Below are 19399 nucleotides of genomic sequence, written 5' to 3'. Positions count from 1 at the left end.
TGTTATTATTTTCTCTCTAAATAACTGATGTTTATGTCAAAGCATATTAAAAACCTGGCTACAGAAGCAGATCAGTAAATGAATTATTTTATCCGCATAGAATAATAGCTTTATAGAATATTTGGTTGTTATGAATCATCATGATTTTGAGTTCAGTCCTCCATGAGACATGAGCTTGAAATTCCCAGAGGGCATCATTAACCTCTGCTTCGCATACCACTAATGTCAGGTAGCTCTGTGAGTGTCTTATTACAATTATGAACATATCATCTTCTCCATGAAGCTCTTCTAGACACTCAGGTTTGCCTCATCAAGTCTGGTCTGAAATCTGTAATTCATAAGTCTGGTTTCCTTGGTCTATATTTCAGTTAGGCATGGCGGCAAACGTAAATCCAGGTCCATGAAATCAAGTGTTTAATCCATAATATATTCTTATTCTTTGTGTGAAGGTAGGGAGTGGTATAAAATTTGGTCTTCGTCATTACTGGGGTTTTGGGATTTTCTCCCTCTCCCATGGTTGTGTAGAGCTTCCTGGGCTTCACATAGCATCAAAGTATAGCAGCAAACACCTTACCACCCAGTGGTTACTCATCCATCCACATTAGTTGTCATTATGTCTTTTGTCCCTGCTAATCTTTTCTAGTGACTCTGCTGCTTCCATGCTTGAGACATAGACATGTTTTTTTTTTTTATGCCTAGGGTTCTGCCTCTTAATGTACTATGCACCTAACACCCAACACAACCATGTGGGGACTTATCACCTCACTTAGGGATTATCACAGATTGGGGCACGAGTCGCTGCTACTTATGGAACCCATCTGACAACCAGCTTCTTTCCAATTTGCAAGAAATCTCTCCTCTTGTTGCCTGTAACTGTTTTTTCCTCTCTTTCCTTCACTACAGAGATCCAGGAAAAGTCTATTCAACTGGAAGAACAATTAACTTCAAGCAGGTTTTTTTTTTTTTTTTTTTTTTTCTATTCTGCTTCAAGCCTTCCCCACCTAGTTACTTGCTTGAGATGGAGGGGAGAAAAAAATAATAGAGACCAAATATAAACATATCTCAAGACGTAATTCTTCACTAATGCTATCAGGCATTTACTTCTAGTGGGTACTTGTTCTTTACCTTTGAATGTAGTATATCGTTCTATTTGTCTTTAACCTGATGTTTCCTCCTGCTATCTATATGGCAAATGCAGGATATCTGTGATAATGAATAAGTCATGGGTAGTCAGCTTCCGAATTTCTTAGAGGGGAGAAAGGTCTTAGTCTTTCCCATTCTGTAGCATTTAGCTTCTATGTCTACTCCCGTTGAAGTAGCAACACCATTAATTTGATGACTGTGCCACCCTCGATTCTATGATTATTGCCTGCTCTATAAAAGAAGTGATGAGCACAGTATAAAATGGTGGTCGTCACTGCTTGCTGTTTCTTACATAGGTGATAACATTCACTGACTAGCTGTACTCTCTGCAATTCAGCCACTAGCTTCTGTTTCCCCCGAACTGCTTTGTAAATTGTTATATGAAGCAATGCTTTGTAAATTAACTGAGTCTCTCAAACAGACACATAATGTATTTTGCATATTCATAAAGTAGTTTTCTTCAGAACAAATTATCACGACTTTCTTTAAATTTCCAACTGGCCCTCAATAGGTCAAAATGATGAGCTATTTACATCCGAAGCCTCGTCTAGTTCCAAGTGGGAAAAGCAGTGGAAAAAATAAAAGCTTGTGGTGCAAAACAACAGTATCATGGAAAATTTCTGTCACACCAGCAGAATTTACTGAGCAACCATTTTGCAGAAAGTCCTACACTGAATATGATGAGAGAATTTTATCAGTTATGAACTTACACCCTGAGCTGCGTTATTGAAGTAAAACATAAACATTAATGACAAGGGCAAATATTTATCCAGAAGCCTACAACAGAAGATCTAAACAATAGAATTATTCTAAAAGGTTTATTAAAAATAATGGCATGCTTTTTACAAGTGCACCACTGTGAACATTGAAGAGTCATTTGAAATAATGCACAGCAATCCATTGGGCTTGAGTCACTAAACTGTGATGTCTTGGCGGCCCGAATCTTGTGATCAGGAGACAAGATGGTATTTTTTTATCTTAATGGAGAATAGTAATATCTTGGTGGTCTCAGTGATGACATATGGATTTTGGAGTTTCTTCATTATTTATGTATTTTGTCAGGTAACAATATTTTTAAAGGTTTGAATTTTTATTATGCAAATTTATTCTATATATCCCATTACTTAATACATAAAACAGAAAGGATAAGTAATAGAAAACACAGAAGAGATGGCAGGCCTAGATCTGGTCTGGTTTCAATCATTTAACCTTGTGGAGTTAAGCTGTTTAAATTTCAATAGCATCATTAATCCAAAACAGTTCAGGCCATAGGCATGCAAATTAAACAATAAGCTACTACACAAACATCCAATGTGTTTTATAACAAACAACATATATTATGTAGTGTATCATATATAGTACCTGTGTATCTAAAATACACACACTAAAATTCCTAAAATAGTCTACTCTGTATTTGTAAAATGTATTGTTTGTAAAATAAATGAGTATGAAGAAGGTGCTATGGACCTATCTATCATTGACAGAAGATTCGCATTGTTGTTTTCTTCCTAGTTTCAATATTGGACATGCATTGACTTTGCAATTCTTTCATCCCAGACATGTTATAAATATATTCTGAGGATAGGGTGAGAATAAAAACCAGATAACATTATGTGGCTTAAAAATCTCAGAAGAGACTGATCCATTCAGCATATTTCAAAGAGAAGAGTGAATACACGCTGGCTGCCAGGGTGCAGAATGTGAGTCTGCTGTGATACCACTGTTTATGGTAATAAATTATTGAATCTCAAAGCTGGAAAGGGCACCCACAATAATTTTGCCTATCTCTTTCCTCTAACATGAGGAAATCAAGATAAAGATAAATTAGGTAATTTATTCAAAAAACAGAGCCCATAATAACTCTTGATAGAATCAGGCCTAGAACTCTTATTATAAAAATTCTAAGGTTTGAATTACAGGAGGGACTTTAACAATATATATCACGGCAATAAAATACCTTGTGCATAATAGATGCTTTAAAAATGTGCATTAAATGCATGTATTAAATAATTAATTTTCTGGGAACTATTTTTTTTTATTCATAAAATAAATTTTGAAAGTGCCATCATTTACTGAAAACGGTAGCATTTTCTAGGTATAATTTCAGATTAGTGAACACCAGATCAAAATTTCTCTTTTTACTCTCATCTTTCCCAATATTCACCATCTCATTACTTCATCTTTTCTTTAAACTGAAGTATTTTTTTTCTATTGTTTTCTTTCTTTTTTCCATTTACTTAATTTGAAAAGCAAAAGGTAATTCAGATTCTTAAGGTGAACATTGTTTCATGTTCTTTTGTTCAAAACCACTTATACTGACACCTTTCAGATTCCATTGCCTTTATTTTAAGACTCCCCTGTGCTTGTTCTTTGTCTTTTATGAGGAAATTCCCTGAGATTTACTCTGCGCTGTGAGACAAAGCCTCAGCAGCTGTGTCTATGCCCCAGCAATGCCAACAGCCGATTCCCTTGTTCTCCTTCTCATTGCTGGGCTCTTGTTTGTATTGAAATGGCCAGAAGGGACCTAACACGAGCCCACCTGCAATGTCTGAACCCTCAACTTTATTCTCAATGTGAGTATGAAAAGCCAAAATATGCCCACCACACTACAGACAGCCAGCACAAGGCACACCAGTTCCTTCAGTGCAGCTCTGAACAATTTTAAATATTCCTGTCAGGTTACATTTTACACAACACTATCATGATACATGGAATACGTTCAGACATCTGTGAGGTGAGGGAAATGGATGCGATGATGAGGAATTAAAACAGGAGCACTAGCTGCCTGAAAAAACTTCCCTTAGACAGATCAGAAATCTAAAAAAAAAAAAAAAAAAAAATCAATTAATAACTCATTCAGTCTTCCATGCAGATCCTTGTAAAGAAAATGAGGCTATTTTGTCAAAATAATAATCATGTTTTCTGAGGACTGGCCTACTAAAAATATAGCTTCTCCAGAGAAGCAGCTACACGCTCTCTTTAAATAGCTCCATTTGGCTTGCGTCGCTGGTTGTCCTTATCTTAACTGAATAAGAACCGTCTAATATCCTTCTAAATGAAAGTAATTTTTGTACTCAGTCACATTGCACATTCTGCAATTCCTTCCAGATGTGATTATGTAGAACTATCTCTCACACTGACAATGGGCAAAGGGGTTTTGAGATGTTACATAGAAAATCACTTTTTCTGGTCCTTCTGGGATTGAAACAGGAGGGTAGTCCATATGACATTGAATATAGGTGAGTCACCTGCTGAGCTTTGAAAAGAAATGCATTCTCCTGGCCTGTGAATAGGAGCTCTGCATTCCCCTTTGAGGCTAACTGAAACCCTGTGATGAAAACCACTGTATAAATGCAATACTCCTTTGTTCACAGCACCGGCAGGTGTCGTTAAAGCCTTCTGTCCTAGCTCTGACAATGTTCCAGAAACCTGACCTGCCACAATAGGAAGGCCCTGAACAGGATAGTTAATTGTGCCAGAATGGACAATCCCATTGTGAAACTTAGTAGGCAAAGACAACAGATTTTGACGGTTTGATCGTATACTGAAAACAAGAATGTGTGTGTGTGTGTGTGTGTGTGTGTACACACACATATACTTACATAAACATACATATAGTCCTCATAATGATGCTAGGCTGTGACTTCCACCTCGAAATCCAGTGACTTTTGCGATGCTCTCACACATCTAAAGTACAATTTGATTGGAATGTTATGAGCAAGTCCTGCCTGTGATGCACTCAAATTATCCAAGATCCATGACTACTCAGTTTGAATCCTTGTCAATACACAGAGCTATTTTTGTACAGCTGAATTAACCATATCAACAATGGTATATCTAGCTTTTTCACTGTCATTATCATCATCCTGGAACACAATGCCAAGCTGCTCAGTGACCTCCCAAATGCTCATTAAGATGGTAGAAAATACCTGCTGCAAAAAAATTAGATCATATTAGACTATACTGTAGGGAAAACAGAGAATTAAGACAGTTACTTTGGAAAATTTAGGGCAATTAAAGAATTCCAAAACAAATATGCAGATAAAAGATGCAAAAAATAAAAATTTAATTATGTTCTAGAAGATCACTTTTGCAATCATCCAGCCTAGAATGTTTTTTTCTTGAGCTTCACGGTTTAAATTCTGTAACAAGGAAAATTTCATAAAACTTGGAAGACATTGACCACATAACTTTTGATTTTAGAACCAGGTAATCTCAGTTCAAATCTTTATTCCACCATTTAGCACATATGTGACACCAAGCAAATTACTTATCTTGTATATACCTCAGAATCTAATAAGTTTGTTTTGAAAATTAAGTGAGATAATACATATTTTATAATAAATGACAAATTGTGGCTATGTAACTATTTTCAGGGAATTCTACTCTATTGTAGGTGTAGGATATAAAGAATTCATAAAATGTATCTTAACATATTTTTATCACTTTCACTCATATGCTTTTATACAAATGATTTTTCATCCTAAGACAGTTTGATTTTTTATCAATATGGAAAGTATTTAGCAAAGACAAAAATAGTAATGACTTAAAAAAGATAGAAACATTTTTCTTACATAAAATCTAAGCTGGTGGAAGTCCAGAAAGCAAGGCGGCTCTGCTTTATGAGGTCATTCAGGGGCCCACTACTTCGGTCTTAATGTGCCTAGAGCAGGCATGGGCAGATTACCTTACGGTAAGCAAGGTAAGTAAGCATGGGCTTACTTGCGGTTACTTACTAATCTGTAGTGAACAATTTCATATTTTTTCACCACATCAAAGATTTTGCTTCTAGGTATGGCTGGCATCTGTCTCTCCTAACCCACAGCACCTTCCTACAGAATGAAAGCCTCTTTCAAAATTCACAATCCCTGACAGGGACAGAAGACCCAGTAAGCAAGGTAAGCACAGGCTTACTTGTGCTTACAGTCTGTTCACTGCAGATTAGTAAACACAAATAAGCCCATGTTTACCTTGCTTATTGGATAATATGCCTCTGGTAGAGTATCATTCTCATCCATATATTGAAGGAATCACCACCTCCATGTCTGTGCTCTAGGCAGCAAAAGGGTGGGAAGAGGAAATGGTGGGCAAACAGACTTTTAAGAAGTGTATTACTTGGAAATTAGTCAGATTACGTGAGCACACCTAGTTAGAATTTTTTTGAATGTGCTCATTCAATATTCAGTGAGTCTAATTGCTAAAACAAAGGAAGAACAGATATTGGAAGACAATTATGAATTTGTTTCAGAAGGTGTATGCATAAGTTAACTAGAAGATCAGAAAATCTAGGAAAATTCTCAATGAGATGACTTGATACAATAGCCACAACAATGGGCTTAAATATATCAAACATATCAAAGACCACAAAGATGGCACAGGACTGGGCTACTTTTTGTTCTGCTGTATTTTTTTTTTTTTTATACATAAGGTCTCGATGGGGCTCCAACTTGAGCCTGTGATCAGCTTCCAGGTTATCTGGACTGAAGAGCAGTTTCTTAATTCAACAGAATTGTAATCCACATAATCACACAAAATGAGAATGAAACACAACAATGATGTGGGCATTGGTGTATGGCTTTCAAAAATATATATTTATACCCTCATAGGCAGATACTAGAGGACCTGGGTGATGCAAACAACACAGTCAGCTGCTAATCAAAAGGTTGGAGGTTCCAGTCCACCCAAAGGCACCTTGGGAGAAAGGCCTGATGATCTACCAAATCCACTGCTGTCCAGTCGATCCCAACTCATAGTGACCTTATAGGATGGAGTAGAACTGCCTGATACAGTTTCCAAGGAGTGCCTGGTGGATTCGAACTGCCGACCTCTTGGTTAGCAGCCATAGCACTTAACCACTACGTCACCAGGGTTTTGCCTGACAATCTACTTCTGAAAAATCAGCCACTGAAAACCCTAGAGAGAATAGCTCTATGCTGACACATGCTGTCTCCATGAGTCGGAATCGAATCCATAGCAACTGGTTTCAGGCAGGACCTAGCTACAGTTTGGGAAATGCCTCAAAATTTTAAAGAACACTATAGATTGATCAGCTCAGTAGTTATCAAACTGTGATCCAGGTATAGAACCAGCAGTGTGAGCACTGCCTAAGAACATACTTAAATGCCTATTCTGAAGCCAAGCTCCAGACAGATGGGATCAGAAACTATGTGACAAGGTCCTGGTATTTCAACAAGTCCTACTGGTGATGGTGACGCATGCTAAAGTTTGAGAACCACTGGACTAGCCAATATTACTTGGTAAAACATCTAAGCAGTAAATTTGGCGTCATCTGGATAGAACAAACTTGTTATCTTGCCATCTAATTCTTGCCTTCTTCTGTTTTTAATGGTCAGCAAAGATGTCTTTGTTCAGGGACATGAATGATGTCTCTGCACATTAAGATTCCCTGGAAAAATCCATGTGACATTAGTTCATCAGGAGGAACATGGGCCATGTGCTTGGTATATAAAAAAAAAATACTAATCAATAGTTGTTAACCTCACTTGTTCTAATTTCATACAAGATACAAAGGGGATTCTTAACAAATACTTCAAGAAGAAGATAGCTCAAATATTCCAATGAAAAACAGTGACGTTGTTTTAAAGCTGGGAAAGTCCATATGGTTTAACAGCCTCTTTAAAAAGGAAGAAGTCACAGCCCAGAGGGAGTCAGGTGATTTTTCCAAGATCAGACTGATTTTTAGAGGCAAAAGTAGGATGAAAAATGTAGTCTCCTTACTCAAACTCAAGTACTTTCTTCTTTAAAATCCACCCAACTAAATGAAGTAGAAACAGGGAAGTATGTGATTGTTTAACGCAATCTACGACAAAATCATAAAACAAAAATCAAGTACAGAAAGCCACATTTATGTGCAGAGAATAATGGCAGGGGATGCAATTAGTTCCCTATAACGTGGAGGAAATAAAAATTTAGATTCACCACAAAAGACCTACTTCATTCTTTTTTTTTACAAGAGATAACAGCTTTTTCATTTTAAGTCTTAAGTAAGACACAACACCCTGGAATGCAGAGGTTTCAGCTACAAGTTTTTCTATTTCTTAAAAATCCTTTAAGCATACAGAAATCAAACTCCTTACCCAGGAAAACTCTTTTTATAACATCAAAAAGAGATAAAACCACAAAAGAAAGAAAAAATAACTGTCAAAGGGAATTGTCATAGCAACCAGATAAGAACAAATTTGGCATAGAAAGCAATCTGATTATTTCTTCCTTTTTTAATCAAAATTACATACCATCAAGTTTAGAAGCAAAACAATTGGAAAGAGAGTGAAGGAACTTCTCAAGTATATCACATGCACATTACTGTTGATTAACTCTCTCAGCGCTGGAAAAAAAGTATTTGCAAATATTAGTTAATATGGAAATCATTCATTTCTCGTGAAATTTCTAGCCACATTAATTCCTGCTACTCCATACATTTAAAAAGTCACCAAACATTGATTATTCTTTTCCAGAAATATTTTTCAAATTCGTTTATTTTTTAGGTTCCTATGAAACCTCAGCCAGTTCAGATTTTTAACCTTGTTTTTGGCAATTTCTATTGCCCACAATTAGTCTTTTATAGGTAATTGATACCTACATAGCTTTCAGAAATGTTCAATGTTTTCTTGGTTTATTGAAAACAGCGTGATGTTTATGAGCCTGTGTTTGGCCTCCTACCCTTAGTGAACTCTTTCTAACAAGGCATAGAGCAGAAATCTGTACTATACGCACCCAGGTCAGGGCACCTTTTTTCCCTTTTGTGCAGTTTCACGTTTCTGGAGAAGTGAGCTGATGAAACGAGAGCGCAAGATAGGATGACCCTGGTAAAATAGCTCAGCAAATTTCCATGAGGTCAAAACATGTTGACCATATTTCTTGGGTTGGTAGATCCTGGCTGCCCTCTTCAACTTCAGTAAATTGTGAAAGATGTAGGTTATCCTAAAGGCCACTGGGTAGATGCTTATATATTTTCTAAAATAAAATACTCTTGTGGCAAAAAAAAAAAAACAGATCCTTCTAACAAAGAATTAGATGAGACTACAATGCACAGAAATACTTGTGACATTGCAAAATGAATGACCATGAAGACACATTTCTGACTCTTCTATTTATTCCCATATCTACAACCAGTTGTTCAAGTAAAGTGAGAAAACTCTGAGTTTACCTCAATGCTCATTTGCAGAGAGTTGCATCAGTTAATTAGGCATAGCTATCTAAAGGCACGATCACGGAGTGCCAGAGCCAGTATTCATTAATCCCATTTCCCAGTGCACACCCACCTGTGCCTTTGAATAGCAAGGAAAGCTTATCCTTTTTAAAGTTGTGGCTACACAGTGCTGATCAATGAGATGGCTACATTAGCAAACAAATTCTATCTTCTTGAGTCTTAACTGGAAGTCTGAGGACTTGTATCCCTAACTAGAAATTGTAAATAGGGGAGTAAATCAAAATGAATATTGACTGCATTAAAAAAAATTAGAACACCTTGCAGATATGCTAATAAAGAATGTCTTAGATAAATGTTCCTGTTTGTTTTAACCATAATGAAGGACATTCAAGGAGGAAAGTAGAAAATACTTCTTAATTTTATGGTAGTTCATAAAAAATAATTATGCTAATAAAAATTTGTTAATTTTGACCCTTACCATGCAGTTAGCAATGAATATGGAAGTTGCTCTGTGTGTTTCTTGCTAAGTGTAATATAGAACACCTTTATTGAGATATCATTACCATACTACACAATTCCCCCACTTAAAATGTACAATTCAGCAGTTTGGGGTATATTCACAGAATTATACAAGCATCACCACAGTCAATTTTAGAACATTACCCATTTAGTAGTCACTTCCCATTTACCCTTAGCCCCCGAGCCCTAGGCAACCACCGATATACATTGTCTCTAGAGATTGGCCTATTCTGGAATTTCACATAAACGGTTTCATACAATATGTGATCTTTTATGACTGACCTCTTTCACTTAGCATTATGTTTACAAGATCCATCCATGTTATACCATGCATCAATATTTATTCTTTTTTAATGGGCAAATAATTTTCCACCATAGTCATATACCACATGTAATGTATTATTAAATTATTCAATGCGCAATGTCCATTCATCATGAATATTTTGATTATTTTACTTTTAGCTATTATGAATACTACTGCTACCAACATTCACATACAGGCTTTTGTGTAAACACAAGCTTTCATTTCTCTTGACTATACACCTCGGAATCAAATTTTTAAGTCCTATGGAAACTCTATATTCAAGCTTTTGAGGACCTAGCATGTTGTAGTTATTGTTGTTAGGTGTCATTGTCTTGGTTCCAACTTATAGCGGCCCCATGGACAACAGAATGAAATACTGCCCAGTCCTGCGCCTTCCTCACAATCATTGCTATGTTTCGGCTCATTGTTGCAGCTACTGTGTCAATCTATTTTGCTGAAGGTCTTCCTCTTTTTTGCTGACCCATACTTTACCAAGCATGATATCCTTCTCCAGAGACTGGTCCCTCCTGATAACACGTCCAAAGTATGTGAGACGAAGTCTTGCCATCCTCGCTTCTCAGAAGCATTCTGGCTGTACTTCTTCCAAGACAGATTGCTTCATTCTTATGACGGTCAATGTATATTCAATATTCTCTACCAACATCATAGTTCAAAAGTATCCATTCTTCTTCAGTTTTCTTTATTCATTGTCCACTTTTTACATGCATATGCATATGAGGCAACAGAAAATATCACGGCTTGGGTCAGTCTCATCTTAGTCCTCAAAGTGACATGCTTTTTAACACTTTAAAGGGGTCTTCCGCAGCAGATTTGTACAACGCAATACACCATTTGATTTCTTGACCGCTTCTGTCATGTGTGTTGATTGTGGACACAAGTAACATGAAATCCTTGACAGCTTCAATATTTTCTCCAATATTATCATGATGTTGCTCATTGGTCCAGTCATGAGGATTTTTGTTTTCTTTATATGGAGGTATAAGTCCATACTGAAGGCTGTAGTCTTTCACCTTCATCAATAAATTCTTTAAGCACTTTTCGCTTTCAGCAAGAAAGGTTGTGTCATTTGCATATCACAGATTGTTAATTGTTTTCCTCTAATCCTGATCCCACATTCATCTTCATATAGTCCAGCTTCTTTGATTATATGCTCAACATAGAGACTGAATAAGTATGTGGAAAGGATACAATCCTGATGCACACCTTTCCTGATTTTAAATCACAGTATCCTCTTATTCTGTTTGAATGGCTGCCTTTTGGTCTATGTATAGGTTCTGCATGAGCACAATTAAGTGTTCCAAATTCCCATTCCTTGCAATGTTATCCATAATTTGTTATGATCCACACAGTCCAATGCCTTTGCATAGTCAATAAAAACAGGTGAACACATCTTTCTGGTATTCTCTGCTTTCACCCAAGATTCTACATCAGCAATGATATCCCTCATTCCATGTTCTCTTCTGAATCTGGCTTGATTTTCTGGCAGTTCCCTGTCAATGTACTGCCACAACAATTTTTGAATTATCTTCAGCAAAATCTTACTCATGTGTGATATTAATGATATTGTTTGATAATTTTTGCATTCTGTTGCATCACCTTTCTTTGAAATGGGCAGAGATACGGATCTCTTCCAGCCGGTTGGCCAGGTAGCTGTCTTTCAAATTTCTTGGCATAGATGAATGAGCACTTCCAATGCTGCATTCATTTGTTGAAACATCTCAATTGTTATTCTGTCAATCCCTGGAGCCTTGTTTTTTGCCAATGTCTTCAGCGCAGCTTGGACTTCTTCCTTCAGTGCCATCAATTCTTACCATATGCTACCTCCTGAAATGGTTGAACATTGACCAGTTCTTTTTGGTACAGTAACTCTGTGTATTCCTTCCATCTTCTTTTGATGTTTCCTGAGGCATTCAGTATTTTGCCCACAGAACCCTTCTATCTTACAACTTGATGTTTGAATTTTTCTTCAATTCTTTCAGCTTGAGAAATGCCAAGCATGTTCTTTCCTTTTGTTTTTCTAACTCCATGTCATTGTACATGTCATGGTAATACTTTACTTTGTCTTTCTTGCCACCCTTTGAAATCTTCTGATCAGCTCTTTTACTTCATCATTTCTTCCTTTTGCCTTAGATACTCTCCACATTCAGGAGCAAGTTTCAGAGCCTCTTCTGACTTCCATTTCGGTCTTTTCTTTCTTTCCTGGCTTTTTAATGACCTTTTGCTTTCTTCAGCATGATGTCCTTGATGTCATTCCACAACTCATCTGGTCTTTAATAATTAATGTTCAGTGCATCAAATCTATTCTTGAGGTGGTCTCTAAATGCAGTTGGGATATACTCAAGGTCATACTTTGGCTTTTGTGGACTTGTTTTAATTTTCTTCAGCTTCAACTTGAACTGTCATATGAGCAATTGATGGTCTGTTCCTCAGTCAGCCCCTGGCCTTGTTCTGACTGATGGTATTGAGCTTCTCCATTATTTCTTTCCATAGATGTAGTCAGTTTGATTCCTGTCTATCCCATACAGTGAGGTCATTTGTGTATAGTCACCATTTACGTTGTTGAAAAAGGTATTTCCAGGGAATAGGTCATTTGTCTTTCAAAATTCTATCATGCAACCCAGGCATCATTTCTATCATCAAGGCTTTATTTTCCAACTGCTGATCCTTCTTCTTTGCATCCAACTTTCCCATCTCAATCACCAGTAATTATCAATGCATCTTGACTGCATGTTTGATCAATTTTAGAGTGCAAAAGTTGGTAGAGATCTTCAATTTCTTCATCTTTGGCATTAGTGGTTGGTGTGTAAATTTGAATAATATTCCTATTAACTGGTCTTCCTTGTAGGCATATGGATATTATGCTACCACTGACAGATGGGCACATGCTAGCTCAGTGACAGTACTTCAGAGGAGAAAGCAGACAACCAGATCTTCAAGTGCCAACAGAGCACATATGCAGTCATTGGGGTGCACGTTTGTGGCATGCAGGTGTACCAGATAGGCAGTGGGCAGGTCATGTTCATGAATAAGTACCATGGGTGGAAGCTGTCAGCGTAGGCTTCAAGAAGGCACTTTTCCAGTTCTTTCACAATGGGCATGCCTATGCTATGAGCTCCTGGGCCCTGTGCTCAAGAAGTTGGCTGAGCTGAAGTTGGTGTTAGAGTGACGGGAGTCCTACTGCTTCTACTCGAGCACCCTATTACTCATCTACAATGGTAAGAAGTGGCTGGAGTTGGCTCTGGACTCAGATGCTGAGAACTTAGAGAACCTGTCAGGGGAGTCAGCTGACGAGACTGCTGGTGCCTATGCCTATAATCCCAATGGCACCAGCTCAATGGACATGCGCATGATCGGCTCCGCACACACCACCTGCAGGCTATATGCAGAGGACAACATGGTGCACAAGGACCAGGACACTGGTTATATCTTTGGGCAGAGCCTGATAGATGTTGTCACAGAAATAAGGGAAGAGAGTGGAGAGTGAGCTTCCTCACTGTACCAGCATCTGAGAGACTCTACGTCCCAGCTGTGCTGCTTCCAGGAGGAGTTAAGGAGGGTTGCCCCTGCGGCCTAAAGCTGACTCACAGAGGCCTGTTAACCCTGGCCTCAGCCAGCACCAGCCGCCTCAGAGTCTTTATTTAACTATTTCCTCAACATTCCACAGTTGATGATGCAGCCAGCTCTTTCTTCCCTAAGTGCAAACATTCCAATATAAATATTTTTGTTAATTGTAAGAAGATAAAATTGAGTAATAGCCATATTAACTTTTTTAAAAAATTTGGTTAATACTTTTAATTACCTGATTACAATTATACAATTTCCACTATTAAATATTTTGTGTAAAACAAGTTACAATATACAAGATTTTCATGCAACAATACATATCAAACTACAGAGATATGCAAAGTTTACAGGCCTTTTTGAAGCTTTATCTTCAAAACACCTTCAGGAAAATAAACATTTATTCAACCAGATCTCCCAGCTTTAAAAACTGTAATTAGAAAAATACATTTTATTAAAAAAATCAAGACAATGATTGACCAAATACTGATTAATCAGTTACATTTTAAGACATTTAATAATCTGAACATGAGTGCAGGTGAGATAAAAGTCTGTAAATTATTAATATAAAACTGTAGTATAATAATCAGGTGGACATGACTGCTGACAGTTAATTCTACCGGGTAATTGAATTAAGTAGGTAATTTCCTACACAGTATAGGTGAATACTCCAGTCTTTTAAACACAACTGTATTACTTCCTCTTAGCTACATGGAGAACACTCCAATTTGGGAGAGATGGAAGAGCAATAGCTAGCCTTGCCAGGACAGTTTCAGTGGGTACTAAATAAATAAAATATGCCTTTAAAGTTGTTTTTGATGAGCTCTGATTTCCAAAATTTAGTATTTTTTTAAAAACAATGTATCAAAGGAAAGCAGTTGTGCTTCCGATTATTAATGGATGTTTGCAGCTGTTTCTTCTCGTTTTGAGTCGTGCCACATCAGCAAATGAAGGTCTCGAAAACTTTACTCCATCCATGTCATTAAGGTCGACTCTACTTTGAAGAGACACCGCTTCCCCAGTCATGTTTTGATTGCCTTCTAACCTGAGGGGCTCATCTTCTGGCACTGTATCAGACAATGTCCCGCTGCTATTCATGAGGTTTCCACTGGCCAATTTTTTTAGAATTAGATCGTCAATTCCTTCTTCCCAATCTGTCTTAGTCTGAAAGTGCCACTGAAATGTGTCCACCATGAGTGACCCTGCTGGTATTTGAAATACCAGTGGCATAGTTTCCAGCATCACAGCAACATGCAAGCCACCACAGTATGACAAACTGACAGACGAGTGGTGGGGATCTAGCATACTGCTCAGCAATTTTATATTCTCATTAGCGGTATATGAGCACTCCAAACTTTCTCCATATCTTCATTAACACTTGGTATTATACATCTTTTTTTTTTTTTTAATTATAACCATCCTAATAGATGTGAAATGGTATCTCATTGGAGTGTGATTTGCATTTCTCTGATGGTTAATAATGTTGAGTATTTTTTTATGTACTTATTGGCCAATTGTGTATCACCTTTGGAGAAATGTCTATTCAATCCTTTGCCCATTTTTAACTAGGTTGCCTTTTTATTGTTTAGTTGTAAGGATTTTTATATATTCTGGATACAAGTCTCTTACCAAATATATGATTTGTAAATATTTTATCCAATATGTGGGTTGTCTTTTCAGTTTTTTGATGGTATTCTAGAAGCACAAAAGTTTGCAATTTTGGTGAAGTCCAATTTTATTATTTGTGTGTGTATGTGCATGCTTTTGGTGACATATCTAAGAAGGTATGACAATTGGTTTTGTTTGTCAACAAGCTAGGCCGTTGTACCTAGTAGTTTTGCCAAACACTAGACTAGTTCCTGTTCCATAATGTAATCTAATTATCTTCCATAATTTAATATAATGTGATAAATCAGTTTAAAGGGGAATTTCTTAGGGTATGATCCTCCTTCAAATTATAATTATTTGGGCATAACTCTCCCCCTTCTCTTGACTTTGCACTCATCCTATCACCTGACCTACAGATCTTGGAATACAAGCCTGCAGAAGTCTTCACCCCACTGCCTAACCTACAAATTTTGGAACTGGCAGCTCCCCACAATCCCATGAGCCAGCAGAAGTCTCAGCCTGTTGTCTGACCTCTGGATTTTGTATTTGCCAGTTCCCCACAATCTCATCAGCCAGCAGAAGTCCTCAGCCTGTTTCCCGACCTACGGATTTTGGATTTCCCAACACTGATAATTGCGAGAGCCAATCCCTAGAAGTAAATCACTCTCTCTTCATTCATACATACATACAAACACACACATACACATATGTATATATATAAAATCACAGGTTCTGTTTTTCCAGAGAACTCTAAAACATAAAAAAAAAAAAAAAGGCTTTGCATAATCCAAGGTCATGAAGATTTACTTTTATATTTTCTTCTAAGAGTTTAGTTTTAGCTCTTATATTTAGGTCTATGGTTCATTTTCTGTTAATTTCTGTACATTGTGTGTGGAATGGGTCCAACATCATTCCTTTGCATGTAGGTATGAAGTTTTCCCAGTAACATTTATTAAAAACTTTTGTTTTACTATTGAGTTGTCTTGGCACCCTTGTCAAAAATAAATTGACTATAAACGTGAAAATTTATTTCTGGACTCTCAACTCCATTCCATTGATCTATATGTCTATCCAGTAAACACACTGTCTTAATGACTGTAGCTTTGTAGTATGTTTTAAAATCAGAAAGTGTGAGCCCTTCAACTTTGTTCTTGAATGTTGTTTTGGCTATTTCTTTATTTTAAAATAAAGAGTGTATGGCTATGCACAGCTAGTTCAGTTAACTGAAGTCTTATTTATATGAGGACAAGTCCTGAAACTTAACCCTTGCATATTCAAAAGCATTCCAGGAAGAAGAAACAGAAAGTACAAATAATCCAAGGTGGATGTCATTGTGGCTAGAGCAGAACTACCATGGGGAAGAGTATTAAGAGATGAACTCAGAAAAGTAAAGATAAGGAAGGGGGTGTGTGTGGCTAGATCATGTAGGTCCTTGTAGATGATAAGTATTTGGCTTTTACTCTCATGAAAATGGAGATCTATCTGATAATTTTGAACATAGAAATAACGTGATATGACTATTTCTATCAGGATCCCTATGGTTGCTATGCATGGAATAGATTGAACGAGGTTAAGGAAAAAGGTTATCTAGTGTAACAATCAATGTGGGTAGTGATGGTTGCTCATACAACAGTGGTGGCAACAGGACTGACAAGACCTGGATACATTCTGATGGATTATGAAAATAGAGCTAACAGAATGCTGATGAAGCAGATGTAAGGTATGAGAATATGGCAGAAGCAAAGGATCTGTTGAGGTTAACGTTCATGAATAGGAGCCAAAGTAAGAGTAAAGATGAGCGACTGCAAATTTATCAACCTTGGAAAGCATCCTAACACATGTTCCCTTTACAGTAGTTCAGCTTAATGCTGCACTACTCTAATCCTCTTTTCTATAGTATCTAATGATATGGCTCAAAATAACCTTGTGGGACCAACTGAAAAATTAAAAAAAAAAATTGAAGAGTAGTTCAATATATTAAACTATAACAGTCAACAGAATGCTAAAATAGAAATTTCAACTAGCCACACAGATACAAGAAACGTGATTTTTTTTTTTTTTCCATTTGCTAATTTGCAAAGAATATTGTGGCATATTGATTCTTGGCTGTAAGAGAGCCCCAACTTTTGGAAGAACATATAAAAGGTTAGAGTATGGAGAAAAGATACTGTGAAGAGAATATCTGTGAAAAAAAAGCAGGGCTCTGATGGATAAAGGGCCTCAAGGTAAAGCGAGAGGAGCTTATCATGTCCTACAATTAGGAGTCATGGGGAATCTAAAAGAGAAGAGGTGTGCTCAACAAGTGTTTTGGAGATGGAACAAGGAGCACACAGATCACCTTACGCTCCCAAAGTTTATAAGAATGAGGGATAAATGAGTGTCCCCATGTTCCACATTGGTGACAGTACCTGAGTGAGGACATTCTGGGTCTTCTCTAATAAGACACCTAGGGAGCAGATGAAACATATCCACAAGACATTGGAAGTGACCACTCTGGATGGACAAAGAAGTGGCATGTAACCAAGAGATATATATATCCATTTTGCTAAAGCAACTGCAGAAGAAAGAGGCCCAGCAAGAAACCTTTAAGGAGTCCTCAAAAGTACCATACTAACAAAATAATCAAACAAAAGCTTAGGCTAGGCTCAAAGTCTACGAAGCCAGTTTACAACGGTATTCTTCCAAGTAAGATTTTTCATGACCCTTGTATTTACTTCATCTCCAAGGACAATCTGAGGAATAGAAAAGACACCAAATATTCTCATTACCTCCACCCCTTCATGCCATGCAGGCTTTTAGATTGAAGCAAGTCCAAGCTGAAGTAGGAGAAAAGATTTTATTTTAAACCAAATCCAGAATTTTGATTAATATCTTGAAATAGAAATTCTAACTTAAGACTTTATGCAATTTAAAATGAGAGGAGAATCTAGGTCAGCCTATTTCTTAAGAGTGAAAAGAAAAGCTAAGGGTTCAGCCAGAATTTTCATCTAGGGCCAGAGGAAGGTTATTCTCATTGAATCAAGTATAAAGGAACAGTGAAAGGCAAAAATAAAATTTGTTTTCTTATTAATACACTAATTGTGCTTGTCCAATGATATTCAATGAACTATGATATCACCATTAGAATAATATTGAGGGAAATTACGTAATGGCAATAAAAAATGTTCAAGACATGCTTTTAATTAATAAAAAGCAAATTAAAACTATTATTCTGTCTTTGTCAGATGAACACCAGTATATTTATAATAGATAACACTATTTCTTCATTTTGATTATTTGAATATTCTAAATTGTCTGCCCTGAACTTTTGTCTAATAGTAAGAAAAATGTTATAATTTTAAAAGTACATGTTCTTAGAAAATTGATCCAGTATTTTGAGCCATTTTCTCATTTCTATAATTTTCATTTTAACATTTAGATTTTACCTCTTTAAAAGCAAAAACTGATTAATATTTTAAAAATGATTTATAGTTTATAACAAAGAAATTTCATATAAAATATCTGGTTTCCGTTTTGTAACAATTCATTAGGTGTACGGGTAAAGTATCACCATGCTCATTTACAAATGAGCTTAGAGAAGGTAAATGAATTACATAATGGGTAGAACCAGGATTTAAAGAAAGACCTTCTGAATCTACAGTAAGATTCTTTACAGTTGAATAAGTTTTTTCTACTTTAGAAGTATTATTCAAAAGGACCATCACATTAAAAAAATGTTTTACTTCCATTTTTCCCACTTACTTCTTATCCAACAAATTCCAGATGTGCAAGAATCAATGTTCTGTAATTTAGTTACAAGGACATTATTAGAAGTCTTAAAGTTTTACCAAGGTCCTGAAATTTACATATTTGTGTGGTATAGACTGTGAATTTGGAAGTCTAAATATGTGTATGTGTTTATGTGAATGTGTGTATGTGTATATGTATGTGTTGAGAATACCTGTAACATAGAAATGAGAAGTATTTTCTTAGAGTGATAGTAAAACTATGTATTTCAATTATTAAAGAGTGTACATATATATGACAAATAAAAACTCTGGTGAAATCTACATTAATAATAAATCTGTATTTTT

The 19399-nt window shown here is 36.5% G+C and overlaps 1 pseudogene; it reads left to right on the top strand.

Moving 5' to 3' along the window:
* Window positions 1-374: 374 nt before the first annotated feature.
* LOC135228328 (inositol hexakisphosphate kinase 2-like) lies at window positions 375-13641 on the top strand (annotated as a pseudogene).
* The last annotated feature ends 5758 nt before the right edge of the window (window positions 13642-19399 follow it).

The sequence above is a fragment of the Loxodonta africana genome, chromosome 20 (assembly GCF_030014295.1).
Source record: "Loxodonta africana isolate mLoxAfr1 chromosome 20, mLoxAfr1.hap2, whole genome shotgun sequence".
NCBI lineage: Eukaryota > Metazoa > Chordata > Mammalia > Proboscidea > Elephantidae > Loxodonta > Loxodonta africana.
Note: the sequence above shows the minus strand (reverse complement) of the source record. Positions and strands in the feature narration are given on the sequence as shown.